Source organism: Rhincodon typus, chromosome 29 (assembly GCF_021869965.1).
Source record: "Rhincodon typus isolate 14 chromosome 29, sRhiTyp1.1, whole genome shotgun sequence".
Classification (NCBI taxonomy): Eukaryota; Metazoa; Chordata; class Chondrichthyes; order Orectolobiformes; family Rhincodontidae; genus Rhincodon; species Rhincodon typus.
Window position 1 is genome coordinate 34,435,805 of NC_063360.1, and position 17,810 is coordinate 34,453,614.

Here is a 17,810-nt window from a genome sequence, read left to right on the forward strand (position 1 = left end):
GCCAAGCAGCATCAGAGGAGCAGGAAGGCTGACATTTCGGGCCTTCCTACTCCTCTGATGTTGCTTGGCCTGCTGTGTTCATCCAGCTCTACACCTTGTTAAATCAGCCCATTGTGTTTACACTGACCCTTTGAAGAGCATCCCACCCAGACCTACCCCTCTAACCCTGCATTTCCCATGGCTAACCCACCTAGCCTGCACACTATGGGCAATTCAGCAATGGCATATCTTTGGATGGTGGGGAGAAACCAGAGAAAACTCATGCAGGGAGGATGTGCAAACTCCACACAGTCATTCACCCAAGTCTGGAATCCAACCCGGGTCCCTGGTGCTATGAGACAGCAATGCTAACCACTGAGCCACTGTGCCAATCTATAGCCTGCTCCCCATAGACCTGTATCCTGCTTTTCATCAGAAACATATCTGTTTCTTTCTTGAATCTGTTGATTGATTCTGCCTCAATTCCACTCTGGGGCGGTGAGTTCCACAGATTTACAACCCTCCAAGAGAAGCAATTTCTCCTCATCTCAGTTTTGAGCTTACCTCCTCTCACTCTGTATTCTATGACCTCTTGTTTGAGACTGTTCCACAAGGGGGAACATCTGTTCAACTTCCACCTTATCAACCCCCTTTAGGCTTTTATATACCTCAATCAGACCCCCTTCAATCAGATTGACCAGGATGTTGCCTGGGATGGAGCAGTTTAGCGATGAAGAGAGGCAGGACAAGCTCAGGTTGTTTTCTTTGGAGCAGAGAAGGCTGAGGGGTGGTGTGGTTTGATAGCGATGCATAAGACAAGGACAGTGTCGATAGAAAGCAGCTGTTCCCCTGAGTTGAGGGGTCAATAATAAGGGGCATAATTTTAAAGTGAAAGACAGGAGGTTTAGAGGGAATTTGAGGAAAATCTTTTCACCCAGAGGATGGTAGTTGTCTGGAATGCACTGCCTGAGAGGGGAGTTGAAGCGTGAAACCGCACAACCTTTAAAAAGTACTTGGATGAGCACTTGAAATGTCATAACAATCAAAACAATGAGCCTAGTGCGATAAAGTGGAACCAGTGTATGGAAGGAGCTGCCAGAGGAAGTGGTGGAGGTTGGTACAATTACAACATTTAAAAGGCTGCGTATATGAATAGGAAAGGTTTAGACTGATACGGGCCAAATGCTGGAAAATGGGACTAGATTAATGGAGACTATCTGCTCAGCGTGGATGAGTTGGACCGAAGGGTCTGTTTCCATGTTGGTACAGCTCAATGGCTCTAATGTCAGTAGTCGTATATTTTTGGCGACACAAACTCAATGGGCTGAAGGCCTTCTTCTGTATGATCTTATGAAATTGACGATAATTATATACATGACTTGGAATCAGAAACAGAGTACAGGGCTGTGAAACTTAATTACAGTACCAAACTGGAAGTAGAGTGAATAGGACATGGCCTGTGAGAGTTGAACTAACCCGGAGGAGAAATGCAGAAGTTATCGGATGCTGGTGAGTCAGAGGAAACAGCAAATGCGTTTTCTGCAATTGACAAAGTGGCGGGGAAGAGCTGAGAGATATTTATATGTTTGAGCTGCTACACAGCTATGAATATTTCAAAGCAAAGCCAATCAGCAACAACAAAGCTAACGGAATGACAAACCGTTGTGTAAACAGGAAAATGTTACAGTCCATTGGTCAGACTACAACCTTGAAAATTGTTACGGTGTCTGGTCGCCAAGAAACAAGAAAATAATCCAAGCACGGGAGACAGTGCATTGAGGACTCTGTGTATGATCTGGTCTCTCAGCCAGGCAGTTGTGGGAGAGAAGTCCTGGGTTTTTTAACCTTTTATAATAAGGCTTCTTTGAGGAAGGTGAACTTAAAGACAGAAGTCGCTAGAACAAACCAGGAGAGGAAGGTAAAACCAAATGTTCATGTTAGTATTTGAGACTGTTGAGCAAAAAGCAGGTTTTCTTACAGGCCTGACCTCAAGAAATTTGCAGAGTCAGAGTGGACTCTCAGACAAAGGAATGAAGGCAAAACCCTGAAATCCTGCAAGTAACATTTACAAGTACATTGGAGTCCCTCTGGCCAGAGGGATTAGAATGGGCAGTACGGCCTATCTCATTGGTAATAATAAAAGCTGACAGAACTGCGGATACTGTGAATCAGAGACAAAAACAGAAATTGCTGGAAAAGCTCAGCAGGTCTGGCAGCATCTGTGGAGAGAAATCAGAGTTAATATTTTGGGTCGAGTGACTCTTCCTCAGAAGGATCCAGTTCTGAGGAAGGGTCACTCGATCTGAAACGTTAACTCTGATTTCTGTCCACAGGTGCTGCCAAACCTGCTGAGTTTTTCCTGCAATTTTTGTCTCATTGGTAATAATCTTGTGTGAAGAGGATGAAGTGCCTTGTGAGTGTTTGGTCAGTGCTGATGAACAGGGGTATGTGAACAAAGAGAAAATATTAAGAAGTAATATCAGAGTGTATTCAGGCAAACTAACGTAGAGAATACTGAGCTAATGGGTGGAATCAGACTAATGATGACTAAATTCGGGTTACACTGCATGTATGCGAATACATGAGTATAGAGTCATTGTGGTCTACAACACAGAAAAAGGTCCTTTGGCCCATCGAGTCTGTGCTGGTCAAAAACAACCACCTCACTATTCTAGTCCCACTGATAAGAGTTACAGGTACAGATTGCATTGTGTGATTGTGATGTTGTGGCAATAATGGAGACCTGGTTTAAGGAAGGATGAGATTGGGTGCTAAACATTCCTGGCTACAAGCCATTCAGAAAGGACAGGGAAGTACAAAAGTAGGAGGGATGGAGTGTATTTGGTTAAGGACAGCATTGAAGTTATAGTCAAAGAGGATGTTTCAGAGGTTTCAAGGACAGAATTGATTTAGTTAGAGCCAATGAATAAGAAGGGGGTAATGAGATTATTTGATATTATCTATAGCCAGTGGGAAGGATGTAGAGGAACAATTCTGCAAGGAAATAGCAGAAAGGTGTAACCATGGTAGAGCAATTATAATGAGGACTTCAATTACCTGTAAATTGACAGGGACAGAGCAAATGTAAGGGGCAAAGAGGAACAAGTATTATTAGATTGCATGTGCATTGTATTACCTGCAGCAGTATGTATCCAGTCCAACCTGAGATAAGGCTCTGTTAGACAGGCCTTGGCAATGAGGTGGGCCAAAGCAATCAGGTGACAGTGGAGCAGACCGTTTCGGTAACAGTGATCATTGTATCATAAGGTTTGGGATGATGGTAGGAAATGACATTGGTCAATCTGAGTAAGAATAATCAACTGGTAGAGAGCAGGTTTCAATGGGGCTAGATATATTGGAATGCAAGTTGTTGGGACAAACAGTAGCTACTTTTAAAGAGGAGATGGTTGGGATATTGTTGAGGTATGTTCCCTTAAATTGGAAAGGTGAGACAAACAAATGAAAGTTCCCTGAATGATGAAGGAGATCGAAATTAAGGTAAAGAAGAAAATGTCTACTCATGACTGGTGTGAGGCAGTAAATACAATTGAGAACCAAGCTGAACATAATAGGTTTCAGAAGGGAGGTGAGTAATCAAATAAGGGAAGCAAACAGGGACTATGAAAAAAGCCTGGCAGCTAAAATAGAAGGAAATCCCCCAAAGTCTTTTGCAAGCACTTCAAAAGGAAAAGGGAAATAGTAAAAGGAGAATTAGGACAAATTAGGGATCAAAAAAGGATTTACATTTTGATGCAAGAGGTATGGACTCAAGGTCGATGATGCTCAAGCTGTAGTGACAGAAGAGGAGGTTCAATTAACAGGATGGTTGATTATTGATAAGGAGGAGGTGTTGGATAAACTGTTGGTATTTAAAGTTGATAAGGCACTGGGTATGGATGAACTGTATCCAAGGATATTGAAGGAAATAAGAGTCGAAATTATAGCAGCACTGATAGTTATCTTTCCCTGGATTTGTGGGTGGTGCTGGAGGACTGGAGAATTGTAAACCACAACACCATAAGAAATAGGAACAGGAGTAGGCTGTTCAGCCCCTTGAGCCTGCTCTGTCATGCAAAGGGATCATAGCTATTCCGACATTCCTCATCTCCACTTTCCTGCCTTTTCCCCATAACCCTTGATTCCCCGAATGATTGAGAATCTATCTACCTCAGCCTTATATATACACAAGGACTCTGTCCCCACAGCTCTCCATGGTGAGGAGTTCCAAAGACTCTCAACCGTCTGACAGAAGAAATTCCTCCAAGTCTCAGCTTTAAATTGATGCCCCTCTATTCTGAGACTGTGCCCTCTGGTCCTAGAGGCTCCCATGAGGGGAAACATCCTCTCAGCATTTACCCTGTCAAGCCCCTTAAGAATTTGATATGTTTCAATGAGATCACCTCTCATTCTTCTAAACTCCAGTGAGTAGAGTCCCAACTTGTTTAGCCTTTAGACCATAAGATCATAAGAAATGTAATAGACCATTTGGCCCATTGAGTCTGCTCCACCATTCGATCATGCCTGCTTTGTTTCTCAACCCCATTCTCTGGCCTTCTTCTCAAAACTTTGATCCCTTTACTAATCCAGAATCTATCTACCTTTATCTGAAATACATTCAATGATTTGGCCTCCACAGCTTTCTGTGACAATGAGTTCCACAGGTTCACCACCCTCTGGCTGAAGAAATTCTTTTGCATCTCAGTTCTAAATGATCATCCCCCTACTCTGAGGCTGTACCCTGGGGTCCTAGTCTGTTGTACAAGTGGAAACATCTTCTCCACGTCCACTTTATCCAGGCCTCTCAGTATTCAGTAAGCTTCAATCAGATCCCTCTCATCATCCTAAACTCCATAGAGTACAGACTCAGAGTTCTCAGCTTCTCCTGATATGACAAGCCCTTCATCCCTAGGATTATTCTTGTAAACCTCCTCTGGACCCCCTCCAAGGCCAGCACATCCTTCTTTAGATATGGAGCCCAACAATTCTCACAATATTCTAAATGCAGTCTGACCAGAGCCTTATACAGCGTCAGCAGTGCATCTCTGTTCTTGTATTCTAGCCCTTTCGAAATGAATGCTAACATTGTATTTGCCTTCTTAACTGCTAACTGAACATGCATGTAATTCTTGAGAGAACTTGAACTAGGACTCCAAAGTCCCTTTGTACTTCAGATTTCTGAAGCCTTTCCCCATTTAGAAAATTGTCTATATCTCTAATCTTCCTACAAAAATGTTTAACATCATACTTTCCCACATTCCATCTACTAATTCTTTGCCCACTGTCCTAGCCTATCCAAGTCCTTCTGCAGACTCCTCGCTTCTTCAATACTACCTGACATTTCAAACTTAGCAACAATGCCCTCAGTTCCTTTGTCCAGATCATTTATGTATAATGTGAATATTTATGATCCCAACACGGACTCCTGAGGAACTCCACTAGTCGCTGGCTGCAATCTTGAAAAAAGGCCCTTTTATCCCTACTCTCTGCCTTCTGCTAGTCAGCCAATCCTCTATCCATGTCAGTACCTTGCCCCTAACACCATGGGCTCTTATCTTATTTAGCAGCCTCCTGTGTGGTGCCTTGTCAAATGTCTCCTGGAAATCTAAATAGATCACGTCCACTGGCTCTCCTTTGTCTAACTTGCTTATTACATCCTCAAAGAATTCTAACATACTTGTCAGGCATGACCTCATTTGACAAATTCTCGCTGACTCAGCCCTATTTAATTGTGCACTTCCAAGTACTCAGCAATCTCATCCTTAATAATGGACTTGAATATCTTATCAACAGTCAAGGTCAGGCTAATTGGTCTCTTATTTTTCTGTCGACTCCTTCCCTCCTTTATTAAACAAGAATGTTATGTTAGCCATTTTCCAGTCCTTTGGGATCCTTCCAGAATCCAGTGATTTCTGAAAGATCACCGCCAATGCGTCCACAATCTCTTCAGTTAACTCCTTCAGAACTCTGGGGTGCAGTCCATCTGGTCCAGGTTATTTAACCACCTTAAGACCTTTCAGCTTCCCCAGCACTTTCTCCTTAGTGATGGCGACTACACTCACCTCTGCTCCCTGACTCTCTTGAAGTTCTGGGATGCTGCTGGTGCCTTCCAAAAGTACCTATTCAGTTCCTCTGCCATTTCTTTGTTCCCATTACAACTTCTCCAGCCTCATTTTTCAGTGGTCCATTGTCCACATTTGCCTTTCTCTTACCTTCTATATATATCCTAAAAACTCTTGCAGCCTCCTATTATATTATCTGTTGGCTTACTTTCATATTTCATCTTCTTTCTTTTAGTTATCCTCTGCTGGTTTTTAAAGGCTTCCTAATTCTCTGGCTTCCCACTTTGCTCATAAGACAAGCCCTCCATACCAGGGATCATCCTAGTGAACAATCTCTGAACTGTGAAATGATATATTTTCTTAAATAATGGGAGCAAGACTGCTCTAAGTACTCCAGATGTGGTCTCACCAGCATCTTGTGCAGTTGCAGAAAGACTTCCCCATTCTTATACTCCAACCCCCTTGAAATAAGGGCCAATGTTGTTTCATGCACACCCACCTTCCCACTCAAGTCCCTTTGTGTTTCAGCTTTCTGCAGTTTTGCTCCATTTAAACAATACTCTGTCCTTTTGTTCTCCATCCCAAAGTGAACAACTTCACATTTTCCTACATTATACTCCATTTACCATTACACCCTTGTTCAAAAAAAATTTGAAATGATTGGCCCAGCAATTATAGACCAGGCAGTTTAACTTCAGTGGTGGGGAAGCTTCTAAAAACAATTATTCAGTTCAAAATCAATAGTGACTAGGGGAAATGTGGATTAATTCAGAAGAGTTCGGTGTTTCTTGGTCAGCATAGACCTGGTGGACTGAAGGGGCTGTTTCTAGGCTGTATGATTCTATGACTCAGAGTCAACGTGGATTTGTTCAGAGAAATCATGTCTAACTAACTTGCTGGACTTCTTTGATGAAGCAACAAAGAAGATGGTATGAAGATACGGTGAACTTGCACTTACAAAATACAATCGATATAGATTTATGATTTGCTTTGATTTATTGTTGTCACATGTACCTAACTACAGTGAAAAGTTTTGTTTTGCGAGCAGCCTAGGCAGATCATATCGCATGAAGATTAAAGGGGGGGTTGAACAGAGTGAGGAATACAACGTTACGGCTGCAAAGATTGTGCACAGAAAGCAACATGACAGACTTAGAATTGAGGTTTAAAAGTGAAGAATGATTATGAGAAATGTGAGAATAGATCTGCTGTAGAGAGCTCACAAAGAGTCGCCCGGTTTTGGTGTCGTCTTGAATGCAGGGTTACCTGCAGGAAAGTAGTAGGTCAAGGAATAAAAGGAACAGCCATAGAGTGGATGCAAAACTGGTTGAGTGACAGGAATCACTGTTAATGGTTAAAAGGTATTTTTCAGATTTGAGGAAGGTTTCTAGTGGAGTTCCTCAGGGATTAGGATTCCCCTGCTTTTCCTGATATACATAAATCGTCTTAATCTTGGCATGCATGGATAATTTCAATGATATGAAATAGTGAGAAGGACGGTTTAGCACTTCAAAAAGCTCCTCTGATGCTACTTGGCCTGCTGTGTTCCTCCAGCTCCACACTGTGTTAACTCTATTCTAGCATCTGCAGTTCCTACTATCTCTGATTGATACGTTGGTGGAGTGGGAGGATTGGTGCCAGATGAAGTTCAATGTGGATAAACGTGAGGTGGTGTACTTTGGTACAAAGAACAGGGAGAGATGATAGCAGTCTATAATAAAGGATACTATTCCAAAAGGTACACAGGAGCAGACAGACTTGGGCGAATAACTGTGTTAGTCATTAAATGTTGGCAGTCAGGGGTTATGATGAACATGACATTGGGTAGACCTCAGCTGCAGTATTAGTACTGGGCACCACAATATAGGGAAGATGTGAACAGATTGGAATGAGTGCAGAAACAGATTTATGACAAAGGTTTCAGAGATGATCAGAGATAACACAGTGTGAAGCTGGAGGAACACAGCAGGCCAGGCAGCATCAGAGGAACAGGAAAGCCAACGTTTTGGGTCAGGACCCTCAGTTCAGTTTTGCAGATAGCTTGCAGAAGTTAGGCCTGTTTTCCTTAAAGAGGAGATTTGATAGAGGTTTCCAAAACCATGCGGAGTCTGGAGAGAGTAGATAGAGAGAAACTATTGCCACTTGTTAAAAGGTGGAGATCCAGAGGACACGATATCAAAACGTTTTGCAAAAAGGAGAACGTGAGGTGAGAAAAATCATTTCCCCCAAGGCTTTCAATGCACAGCCTGGAAGCATGGGGGAGACAGATTCAATTTAGCCATTCAAGAAGGTGATGGCTGATTGTTTCAACAGAAGTAAGATGCAGCTTTGTGGGCAAAAGGCAAAAGTTTGGCATTAAGTCAAAAAGCTTCGAGAGCTCGTACAAAGGGCTCTTGTGTGTAGTGGCAATGTTCCTGACTCTGAGCCAGGAGACCCGTGATAAAGCCCCATCTGCTCCAGAGGTGTGTAATAGCATTTCTCAACAGCTTGATCGAAAAACTATCTCCTTGGTAGGGCTAGAATATTCTTGTGGCTTAGTCATAGGATCCCTTCCTCTGAGCCAGAGAGCCTGAGTTCAAGTCTCACCTGCTCCAGAGGTGCGTAACAGCATTTCTGAGCAGACTAATTAGAAAATATCTCAAGAGCTTGTGCAGACATGATTCTGTGAGCACTACAATGTTTCGTTTCAGCTATGGCACTAAAGTTAGGAAAGAGCTAATTCGGTTTAATGATGAAGCAATTTTGTGGTAATGAGTTATCATTGTTTGTAAACAAGTGCCAATTTTGTTCCTCAGGATGACAGTTTTAATCACATCTGTGTAAAAACAAGAGGGGTTCAGGGAAGGATGTGCAAGTAAAGAGGTTGTGACAGTGTCACTAAATCCAGAATAGAACGTGATGTATAAGGAAAGAAAGCATTGTGGAATCTCTACAAGTTAAAGGCCACCTTTGGAAAATTCGGGAGAACAAAGGTACTATTTTGTTAAACTTGCATGGATGAATAGTTTGCTGAGTGATTTTTAAAGAAGAAATTGCTGCTTTGGTTTTTGATGCTGACTTCAATAGTTTTCAATTCTAATTTCATGTTTAAAATGATTGGATGTGCCTTGCTGTGAACACATCATGTTAATACAGCAAATTTCACCATTGCAGGAGACAACAGGACTGTCTTGGTGGAAAAGGATACATTAGGAAAGGCAATGGATATTAGAACTATAGCATTGTACAAGTGCAGTGGGCTCCCTGAGAACCTATTATGAAGGAAATGATTGCTGTGGACAGTCACTGAACCGCAGAAATGTTGTGGTGTAGAAAGTGGCCATTCAACCCATCAGGTCTGCACTAACTCTCTGACCAAGCATCATTAGCCAAGAAATATTTTCCTCTGTTATTGATAAAGAGAACCAGACCACTGAGGTTCTGAATATTTTACATCAGGTGAAGATTTATTTCATTATTTGTCCAACCAATGAGGGGAACCAATAAAAATACTGAGACACCCTGGAGTAAGCCAGTCACTCTTACTGATTATATCACCTGTATTCGTCTTCCAGAGGCTTAATAAAGGGGAAAAAAGATATTAGTTGAAGATACATATAGAGGTTAGAAACCAGTTTCATTGCATAAAGTTCAATTAAGGAGTGACATAGAAAATAAAAAATCTTGTTTGAATAGTGCAACAAATTCCTATAGAAGGAATTGATTTTATCTTGGGGGGACCTGCCTGGTTCAAAAATTTTAGCCTCACAAAGGGTGTTGAGAAATAAACAAAAACTGAGAGGCAACAGGAGGAATATTCTGCATTGTTTCCTGACTGTATTGTAACTAAATCTAATGCCCATTGAATTAGACAGGAAGAAGGGGAGCTTCGGAAATTCCATTTTCTAAGATTATTTTCGGCTTAGTTAGAAAGGAGGAGGTAAAGTTTGTCTGTGATGGGAATGTAAGGCATGAGGCATAGAAGCCTGGGTGTTGTGCGGCATTATCAACGGTTCTAAATTGGATAGGTTCTGATCTATCTGTTCAAGACTGGGCATTCATGAGGGGCTGTGGATGATTATCAGCAGCAGAATTATTTTCAACCACAATCTGCAGCCTCATTGTCTGGCGTATCCCTCACACTCCCACTACGTTCAAGTCAAGGAGCTAATTTTGACTCAATGATCAACGCAGGAGGGTATGCCAGGAGCAGCACTAGACATCCCAAGAAAGGAGATGTCAACCTGATGAAACTACCAAGCAGGACTCTACGCCAAGCAGTGGAAGCAGCAAGTGATAGTTAGGAAGTAATCAATCTCACCAAACAATGGAGCATAACTCAACTCTGCAGTCCTGCCACATCTAGTTATTGGATGATAGTGAATGAATCACTCACTAGTGGGTGCTGCCTCCAGGAGCTTATCCATCCTGAATGATGGGGGAGCCTGGCACCAGTTTGCCCCCAAAGGGCAGAGCGGGTAGGGAAAGGCACAGAGTGATGGTGCTGGCTACAAAATTAGGATGGAGAAATTAGCATTGTTCTCCTCAGAGAAGGGAGACTGAGGGGTGATTCGACGAAGGCATACCAGATTATGACAGGGTTATACAAGTACTCGAGGAAAACACTGCTCTCAATATCTGATGATGCAAGGATTCGAGGACACAGATATTAGGCTCTCGTCAATAATGACAGCAGGTTGTCCCTTCGCTCAGTGAGTATTAACGACTGGGATTCATTGCCCAGGAGGTTGGTGGGAACATAAATGATCAAAGTTTCTGAAAGGAAATTGGAAAGGGCAATGGAACAGCACTGGCTGATTGCTTCATGTAGAGCCAGCACAGACCCCATGGGCTGAATAGCCTCCTCTAGTGGTGTAAATATCACTGTCTTCTGTTGTCTGACTCCAATAAGTGAATGGTTTTTACTTTTCGCAATTCACACTCATTCCAGTTTTGCTTGAATTCTTTGATGTAACACTTTCTTGGATGCTGCCTTGAAATCGCTCTTTTGTCCATGCTTGGGACAAGGCTGTATGGAGGTCAGGAGATAAGTGACCCTTGCACAAGTCTGGTTGAGTATCAGTGAGCAGGGTATCAGAAAGTGTCACTGGTCAGCGTTCTCCTTTTCTGGGAGAGTGGGGATAAGTTAGCGAGCAGCCTCTTTAAAGTTTGTTTTTTGGCTGTACCCCTCCCCTTCACACATGCCGCATGGTCTCTCTCTCACTCGCAGATGCACATACGCGCGCGCGCGCACACACACACACACACACACACACACACACACACACACACACACAGGCGTGATAGTTTAAAAGGGCAACACGTGTGCAGGCTGCATGGGTTCTTTTTGAGTTGCTGTGTGGGCACGTTACTCTGAGGGAGCACAGTATTGATGGTGTCCCCTTCATTTTGCTGCTGATTGAGATAAGTTGGATTTGTCTCACAGTTTGTGATTAGGAAGTACCTGGGCATTTCTCCACAATGTTGGGTATATGCCAGTGTTGTAATTATATTTGAATAGATTGACTGGGGCACATCTAAATCTGAAGGCACAATAGCCTTTAGTGCCACAGCTAGGATGTTGTTAGAGTCTATAACCTTTACAGCATCCGGTGTCTTCAACCTTTTCTCAATATGACATGGACAGAGTTGGCTTACCTGAAGACAGTGTCTGTGATGATGAGGACTTCAGGAGGAGGCCAAAACAGATCTGTCACTTGGCATTTCTGGCTGAAGAGGGCTGCAAATGTTCCAGCCTTTTTTTAGAATCATAGAATCCCTACACTCTGGAAGCAAGCCATTCAGCTATAGGGTCCACACTGAACCTCTGAAGAGCATTGCACTCAAACCCAACCCCTCTACACAATCCCCATAACCCTGCATTTCCCATGGCCAATCCACTGAAACTGCGCATCTTCGGACCATGTTGAATGACCCACTCCCAATTACCCAGTTGTTAATCTCATGGAAGAGCTTCTTAAAGGGAGGAGCAGGCCAGAGGAGATCTTCAAAGTGATGATTGAGAGGAGGAAACAGAGGCCTTAGTGCAGACCTACCTGTGGGGAGGGGTGAGGGACTTATAACAATTTGATGTTGCTGCTGTAATAAAGTGTTGAGGGGAAACAAAGGGGTTATTGAAATTGGAGGCTTGAATGGAGGCACAAAGTTGCCATGGTGTGAGTTGAGCAGTCGTGTACCTTGTGGTTGACCGTTTGGCCAGTAATGTGCACCGTGAAGCTGCTAACTCTCTGCTCTCCTGCCTGCTCCAATCTCCAAGGCAATGGGAACCACACTGTGACTGCTGTCTACTTTCGAGCTCTGTGTGCCAGGGCCAATCCACATCACCAGGCATTACCCATTGCCATAACGAGGTACCAACTTTGTCTCTGGACTCACTTGGGAGTTGACATATTAATACAGTGTTGCATCAAGTGATGCAGATGTAGCAAAGTAGAGTCAGGATGTGACAATTGCCCAAATATCTAGTGCCTCACCCTGAATTGAACCTCTAGTCCTGGGTTTTGATACTGTAGCCGGCTTCAGAGAGGATACAAGTAAATTATTGTTCAATTGTTATTAAAAGTGAGTTCGAGTTTGTTGTGTCATTCCCTCCTTAATTAAACAGCACTCTGACAATGGTCTGAATGCAGTTCTTTCAGGAATATTTACTCATCAAAGGTCAAATAATTCATTGCCATTAGTACCTCCCACGTAGTTAATAAATTACATCTGACCTAGTACAGGAACAGACTGGACAGAAATCTAAAAGCAGCTTTCTTACCAACCCTGGAAGCCAATAGAGTATCTACGAGTTCCTGCAACAAAGCATTGCATGAATAAATCAGAGCAGTGTGGAGACCTCTCTCTGTCTGTGCTTTATGATGCGAGCACCAACATTCCTTCCAGAACATTCCGCTCACTGGGCAGTGAGTGATCCTGAGGGACACTGAAAAACAAACAGAAAACACTCACTGATCTTTTACTGATGAAAGAGTGAAAACACACATTTACATAGCGCCTGTTAAGATCTCACAATGACTCAGTGTGTTTTGCAACAAATGATATAATGTTGTAGTATAGCTACCCTTAACATTCACAAAAGCATTAGACTCCAAAATGAGATACTGAGCCAAGTAAATCAAATGACCAAAAACTCAGTTAAAGAGGTACTGTTTAAAGAGTGCCTTAGGAAAGGAAATACGATGCTCAATTTACAGGCAGCAAGCTCTCCCAAACAAAGACATGACCATGGCCAAATGATGTGTTTCTTGTCGAGGTTGATGAATAACTTTTGCCCAGGACACAGAGGTACATCTCCTTTTAAAGTCAAAGCATCATAGAGATGTATAACATGGAAACAGACCCTTCAGTTCAACTCGTCCATGCCGACCAGATATTCTCCATTAGTCTACTCCCATTTGCCAGGATTCGGCTCATATCTCTCTAAACCCTTCCTATTCATGTACACATCCATATGACTTTTCTCTGCTTCAAAATTGTAGCTATAGAATCACTCATGTTCACTTTAAAGGCCTCAGCTTAACATGTGATTCAAAAACTGTTTTGTCTGACTGTGCTGCACCCCCTCATTGTCTGCCTAAATACTTCACACCATCTTTCTAGCATGCCTAGGAAGCAGGGTCATTGTCTAAGACTGGGATTGGCAACAAGAGTGGGTTAGGTGCTCAGGTCTAGTTACGTCAGGGTGGCTATGTTGGAGTTCTGTGAGTATGTGTGAAGCAGGGACACAAGGCACGTTCTTTGAAACCTTCCTTCACATCATTTATGGCTGACACTGGAACAGTCCTTTATTCTCAGGACATTAGTACTCAGATGAGGACTTTCTTTGTTCGAAGGGTTTAGAATCTTTGCATTTCTCTATACCAGAGGGTATTGGTTGCTCCATCATTGAATATAGTTAAGGCTAGAGAGATCCATAATAGTGGGGCTGAATTTGTGCAGGATGGTGTAACTCTGATATGAATTGTCACTGGCTATCAAGACTGAAAGGAGAAACAATAGAAGAACTGTCTGAAAAAGTTGTGACAAAGTTGTGGGGCAGCATGGCGGCTCAGTGGTTAGCACTGCTGCTGCACCACTCCAGTGACCTAGGTTCCATTTCACCCTCGGGCAACTGTCTGTGCGGAGTTTGCACGTCCTCCCTGTGTTTGCATGGGTTTCCTCCCACAGTCCAAAGACGTGCAGGTTAGGGTGGATTGGCCATGCTAAATTGCCCATAGTGTCCAGGGGTGCGCAGGCTAGGTGGATTAGCTCTGGGAAATGTAGGGATGGGCTGGGGGCAGTGGTGGGTCTTGGTGGGATCCTCTTTGGAGGGTTGGTGTGAAGTTGATGGGCCAAATGGCCTGCTTCCACACTGTAGGGATTCTATGATATATTTTCTGTATTTTAGAATGTAAATAAAGAGTTTACAGAGCCTATAGAGAGTCAGACATCAGTTCCCTCTGTTTAATGTAATATGTTAATAGTAAAATATAAATAACACAATAATTATAATGATAGGAACAGTCTAGATACAGACAACAACGCCAACGAATGCAGTAGAGAGACCCAAGGCCCAGGTACGAGTATAAAACTAGGGTGCAGAGGGATCTGGGTGTCCTTGTGCATGAATTGCAGAAAACTAGAATGCAGGTACAGCAGATAATAGAATTTAAAGAATTATAGAGCTGTACAGCACAGAAACAAACCTTTCAGTCCAACTTGTCCATGCTGAACAGATATTCTAAATTAATCTATTCCCATTTGCCAGCATTTGGCCCATATCCCTCTAAAACCTTCCTATTCATGTACCCATCTGGATGCCTTTTAAATGTTATAATTTGTACCACCCTCCACTACTTCCTCTGGCAGCTCATTCCATACACACACCACCCTCTGCGAGAAAATGTTACTCCTTAGAATTCTTTTAAATTTTTCCCCTCTCACCTTAAACCTATGCCCTCTAGTTTTGGACTCTCCTGCCCTGGGACAAAAAAACCCTGTATTATTCACCTTATCCACGCCTCTCATGATTTTATAAACCTCTATAAGGTGCCCCCTCAGCCTCCGATGTTCCAGGGAAAAAAGCCCCAGGCTATTTAGCCTCACCCTATAGCTCAAACCCTCTAACCCTGGCAATATCCATGTAAATCTTTGCAGAACCCTCTCAAGTTTAACAACATCTTTTCTGTACTAAATAAAAACTGAAAGAACTGCAGTTGCTGTAAATCAGGAACAAAAACAGAAGTAGCTGGAAAAGCTTAGCAGGTTCTGAGGAAGTATCACGAGACCCAAAAAGTTAAGTCTGAATATTTTCTACACAGATGCTGCCAGACCTGCTGAGCTTTTCCAGCTACTTCTGTTTTTGTAACATCTTTTCTACAGCAGGAAGAGCATAATTGAATGCATTAGTCAAAAAAATGGCCTAACAACATGATATTCCAACTCCTACACTCAATGCACAGCCCAATAAAGGCAAGCATACCAAACACATTCTTCACTATCCCGTCTACCTGTAACTTCATTTTCAAGGAACTATGAGCCTGCACCGCAAGGTGCCTGTGTTCAGCAACACCCCCTAGGGCCCAGCCATAAAGTAAATAAGTCATGCCCTGATTTACCTTGCCAAAATGCAACACCTCAAATTAAATTCCATCTGCCACTCACTTATTGCTAAAGGAATACAGAAGTGCTGCTGCAACCATACAATTTGTTAGTGAGACAGCACCTGAAGTATTGCGAACTGTTTTGGTCTCCTTACTTGTGGAGGGATGTATTTGTATTGGAGGACTTTCACAGGAGATTCACTTAATTGATTCCAGAGATGATGGGTTTGTCTTATGAACAGAAATTGAGCAATTTAGGCCTGTACTCTCTGGAGTTTAGAAGAATGAGAGGAGATCTAATTGAGGGAAATAAGATGCTAAAGGGGAGTGACAAAGTAGATGTAGAAAAGATGTTTTCTCATATGGGGCAATCTAGAATGAGAGGTCATAGTTTTAGGATAAGGCGTTGGCAGATTTAAAACAGAGATGAGGAGAAACTACTTCTCTCACAGAGTTATGAATCTGTGAAATTCACTCCACCTGGTGTGCGGTGGATTCTGGGACATTGAGTTGATGTAAGGAGGAGATGGACAGACTTTTAATTAGAAACAAGTTAAAGGGTTATGGAGCACATGTTGAGGGTGAGATGAGATCACCCATGATCAGATTAAATGGTGGAGCAGGCTGGAGAAGCCGAATGGCCTATTTCTGCTCCTAGTTCTTATGTTACATGGTGGGTGGAATCTGTGAGGATAGAACAACGAGAATTAAGACACGGAATCAGAGCAGTCTGTGGAGAATGCAATCGCAGCACAAATCAGCATTTTTGGTACCTCAGAGAATCGAGGGATAAAGGGAGCGGGTGGGAAAGTAGAGTTGAAGCCAAGATGAGATCAGCCATGATGGTGTTAAATAATGGGTCTGGCTTGGCTTTCAGGAGGACCGACAAACAAAGCAATGGATGATGAATGGTTGGACCCTAAGAGTACTGAGGATCAGTGTGCGTGCCCACAGATCCCTGAAGGCAGCAGGGCAGGTCAATAATGCAGTTATGAAGGCATCTGGGGTATTTGCCTTTATTAGTGGTGGCATTAAATACGAAAGCCAAGAGGTTATGATGGAGCTGAATATAACATGAATTAGCCCACAGCTGGAATAGTCTGTTCTATTCTAGTTGTAGAAGGATGTAATTGCATGAGAGAGGGTGCAGAGAGATTCACAAGGAGGTCCCCTGGGCCGCCGAGATTCAGCTATGAAGAGACATTAGACAGTCTGAGGTTGTTTTCCCTGGAGCACAGAACACTGAGGGGTGCCCTGTTTGAGGTGTACAAAGTTATAAGGGGTAGGTAGCAAGAACCTTTTTCCCTTAGTAGAAGGAGTGTTCATCAGTGGAAAACACAGTGTGCAGCTGGAGGAGCACAGCAGACCAAACAGCATCTGAGGAGCAGGATCATTAACGTTTTGGATCAGGACCCTGGGAAACATTGATTTTAAGTAAAAGGCAGCAAGTTGAGAGGGGATTTGAAGGCATTTTCTTTCGCGCAGGTTTAAATCTGGAACTCACTGCCTGTCAGGGTTGTAGAGGCAGCAACCCTCATAACATTGAGGAAGTATTTCTGTGCGCACTTACAAACACGGTAGAGTACCAGGCTATGAGACAAATGCTAGAAAATGGGACTAGAGAGGATAGATGCTTGATGGTAGGGTTAGACATGATGGGCTGATGGATCCTTTCTCATGCTGTAAAATCTCCATGACTTTTCAAGGACCAATGAACAACCTGTGATGGAAATTCCGATGCTGACAGATGTAAATTGATAATATGTTCAAATCAGATTTTAGTTCAGATATGTTGCTCTAACAGATTCTTACAATGTTTCAGCTGAAAGAGATCTTTGCAGCTGGCTCTGCTTCAGTGCTTTCTGCTATCTTTTAGAAAAGTCAAGAGATTGTCATTTCCAGTTTAAAGGTCTTTCTAACACTGAACCAACACAGTTAACTGGAAAACACCGCAACTACCATTTAGAGACTGTTGTTAGACAACCTTCAGCACAGTGTCCCTCCTACCATTTTGTCTAGCAATTAAAGTCACAAAAATCAATTCTAATTGTCTTAAAAGCTTTGCTTCTTCAAAGTCACTTGACCTTTTGCAAACAACAAGTAGCAAAAGTTTTCTTTGATTTTTTTTGACAAAAGAGAGCCAATTTAACCAGAGATAGCAGGAACTGCAGATGCTGGAGAATCTGAG

At 42.8% G+C, this 17,810-nt stretch overlaps 1 protein-coding gene across 4 annotated transcripts in view; it reads left to right on the forward strand.

Annotated features, from left to right (window-relative positions):
- The window catches only part of LOC109918138 (N-acetyllactosaminide beta-1,3-N-acetylglucosaminyltransferase 3-like), a 67,491-nt gene that overhangs the window by 16,635 nt on the left and 33,046 nt on the right, over positions 1–17,810 (forward strand). The window contains exons 1-2 of one of the 4 annotated variants that reach the window (XM_048614320.1): positions 1,575–1,897; positions 8,834–9,010. The exons of 1 other annotated variant lie outside the window; for it this stretch is intronic. The gene's annotated coding sequence lies outside the window, so the exon portion shown is untranslated. Of the gene's footprint in view, positions 1–1,574; positions 1,898–8,833; positions 9,011–17,810 lie in introns of those variants that run through there. 2 more of the 4 variants (XM_048614319.1, XM_048614321.1) reach the window with 2 other exon arrangements.